Source organism: Polypterus senegalus, chromosome 6, assembly GCF_016835505.1.
Source record: "Polypterus senegalus isolate Bchr_013 chromosome 6, ASM1683550v1, whole genome shotgun sequence".
NCBI classification, from domain to species: Eukaryota; Metazoa; Chordata; class Cladistia; order Polypteriformes; family Polypteridae; genus Polypterus; species Polypterus senegalus.
The window spans coordinates 15,193,363-15,196,652 of record NC_053159.1 but is presented as its reverse complement, the minus strand read 5'-3'; the positions used below and the strand labels follow the sequence as shown (position 1 = coordinate 15,196,652).

At 41.8% G+C, this 3,290-nt stretch overlaps 1 protein-coding gene across 1 annotated transcript in view; it reads left to right on the top strand.

Moving 5' to 3' along the window:
* Positions 1-3,290, top strand: part of dhrs3b (dehydrogenase/reductase (SDR family) member 3b) — a 58,351-nt gene that overhangs the window by 4,109 nt on the left and 50,952 nt on the right. The gene's annotated exons all lie outside the window — the stretch shown is intronic.

The following is a 3,290-nucleotide window of genomic DNA, read 5'->3' as shown; positions in this document are numbered from 1 at the left end:
ACATTGGCCAATCAGATCACAGAGTGACCTCTTATCCCAAATGGCATTGCACAACAAGGCAGGTCAGCCAAGGGGCAGCTTTAAAAGAAGTAAAAAGGCCCTTTGTTCTGCTTTTCTTGTCTGATTCAGGATTATTTGACCACTGATGTGATAAAATGAATTCTGTTTTATTGCCTAAATAGGATTTGGCAGCTTTTTCTTTTCTTTTCTTTTTCTTTTTTATTCTGTGTGTCTGTTCCTTTCAGCTTCTTGCAGCTTTCAGCACTGTTTCACTGCTAGCCCAGGAGATTCTGTGTGAATGATGAAGATGGTTTGAAGGATTGTGGAGATTGGAGCTTGTACAGATTCCTGTTTTTCTATATTTTTGAACGTGTTTGTCTTTAAATATTACAGGGCCCTCTTTGTCCATCTAATTATTTTGCACATACTTCACTTCCCAGTTCATCAGAACTTTAGTAGTGCAGTTCTCATTTAATTCTGCTTGGACTGGCACCTTCCTGCCCAAAGCCTCTTTGTATGGCCTCTGGCATGCAGTGGTCACCCCTGTTTTGTGAGGTCTTCCTGCAAGATTTCAGTTTTGACTTAAGGGTGTACCTGCAATGCTCTGTATTGGGCTAGCCAGGGGGTTATGGGATTTAAAGGTTTCTGTGTCAAGGATGGTTCATCATGTTGATGCCCTCTGCTTAATCCCAATATGTCCTATATTAGGTGGTATGCACCAGTTCTAATTCACCGATCTGTTTTTTTAACATACTCGCTGTAATACAAGGCCTTGGAGAGCCAGAGCCCTATATCATTGGCATGAGGTACGAGGCAGGCCCAACCCATCAGATGGCTGCCTCAATTTTGAGATGCCAGTTAGCCTAACCTGCATGTCTTTGGAATGTGGTAGGAAACTAGAGTGCCACGTACAGGTGGTGAGAACATGCAAACTGCACACAGATGGTGACCAGACAGGTGGGACTGTGAAGTTGTGTGACATACCATCACAGTTTAAAAACAAATTTAAAATACCCAACTGGCTCTGTCTACTTGCCTGTTGTGCGTTTTGAACTACTTGTGACTTTGTAACTAACTTTGAATTTAAATTTAATTTGTGACTTATGTTCATGATGGGAACTAACTTGAATAGACTTGGAAAGTTTTTCACAAAAACCATTCTAAGACTGTTTGTTTTATGCCAACTTTGTAACACCACAAAGGGTAAAATTACCAGTACATAACTTTCTTAACCAGTCTTAATTCATGCTAGGGTTATGGGGAGGGGATTGCATGGGCTGTAAGGCAGGAATCAACCCAGGAGGAGATGCCGGTCCATTAGAAGGTCGACTCACCAGTACAACACACTCGCACATTACCAGTCTTTGCCTTTTGGAAAGGCGCCGTATAATATGATCATAAAACAAAAGAGAAATGGTAAAATTGAGAGGGTGACACAATGGTTAGTGCATTTGCTTCACATATTAGTCGCTTCATGCACAAAGTTTACATATAGTAGAGAGGGTCCTGGGCCTATTCCTTGCAGCTTCAGTTCAAGGCAGGAACTAACACTGGTGGGGTTACAAGTCAATTTTACAGCACACTTCCACAAACACTGGGCCAGTGTGGCGTCGCCAATTATCCTAACGTGCACATTTTTGGAAGACCTTGAAAATAAACCCACACAGACATGGAGAGAATATTATTATTAGGCTGACACCTTGATGCAAGGTGATTTACAACATCTGAGATGTAACTGGTTACATTTTATTTGGTTTTTCCAGTTGGAGCACAGGCAGGTGAAGTGATTCCCTTATGGCCACACCGTGTCTGTAGCAGAATTTGAACCTACAAGTGCAAGGTTTGAACTCCAAAGCCTTAATCATCACTATGCCACGCTGCCTATTAAGACTGTGAAAAGTCCACAGTGAGAAAGAAAGAGCCAGCTCAGGATTCATACCCAGGATGCTGAATCTCTGGGACCCCAGAGACTCGTATGACAACTAAAACTAAGACAGAGTGTTTTGATTTTAACTTTTTTTTGGTATTTTTTACATTTCATTTGTCTACTGCTTATTGTTTATGCTGTTTTCAAGTGTCTGTGTCTACGTATGAAGAAGTTTACACTCACACATTGGGCTTCTTCTCTGCTCTTGACAGCTTTGTTTTCCATTAAGCAACCTTCTCTTCACTTGTTTTGGGATTTGCTGGTGAAGTGATGGCCCGTTCATTGTTGGTTCCTACCTTGAGCCCAACTCTGACGGAATAGATGCCATCATCTGCAATTCTCAAATGGATAAGATGGGTTTGAAAATATGATAAATGGACAGATACATCTTTTACATGTGTGTTCCACATCAGTTCCATGCCCATTTAGCTGTTGACTTCAAATATCATGACCCAGGAGTTTGTGCACTTCCCCAGTGATCTGCTCCCCCAGGAGTGATATGCGGACATCCCTTTTTAGATGTTTTTCTTTCATGCCAGACAAGCACATTGAGCTGAATTCACTATCCACCTTAATAAAAAAGTGTCTGTGTGCGTCTGGTTGCTATGTCTCAGACATTCCAAAAGCTGGCGCGTCACGAGCGTTTTTAGTAATAAAATGCATTGCATTCATTATTCCAACAGATGGTGCATTACTGTCATTAGGACTGCTTTTACAAATCCCATACTCCTATAACCAAGACGTGTGCATTGCAAACATTAACGCTGAGATCTACATTGATTGCTTGGATATTAACCCGTCTAAGGTGGGTTGCACAGCTAGTCACAGATAATTCAGCCATTTGGCACCTACAGTCCTTTCCCTTTCAAAGCAATTGTTCTGTTTTTCTAGACATGCTCTCCATAATTATAGGCATGAAAGGCTGCCTGTCACTTTGTACGCAGATCACCAAGCTGAGATGTAAAGTCACACCTCTGAGTGCTCCTTCTCTCATTTTACCTTATGTCCCTGATGCTTTGTGTCTGATTCCACACTGTATACCCTGGTGCCAAAGCCGCTTGGACCCTAATTGCAGTCCACGCCCATTCTAGACATCGGGTAGTGTGGCCCCATAGTTAACGTCTCAAAGGTAGGTGCCATTCTTGGCTCACTATGTGCTTCTGTCCAAACAGTTGGCACTCCAGAAGTGTAAGAGATTGGATAAGACTTATTAATCACATGAGGAAATTCAGATGCATCCAGCAGCAGAAACAAAACAAGGATACAGACTCGCAGGACAGATATTACAGCCAATCAATCGATAAGTAAGTAAATAAAATAAACGTAACTAGTACAGTACATGTGGAAGCATTGAATTGCCTGA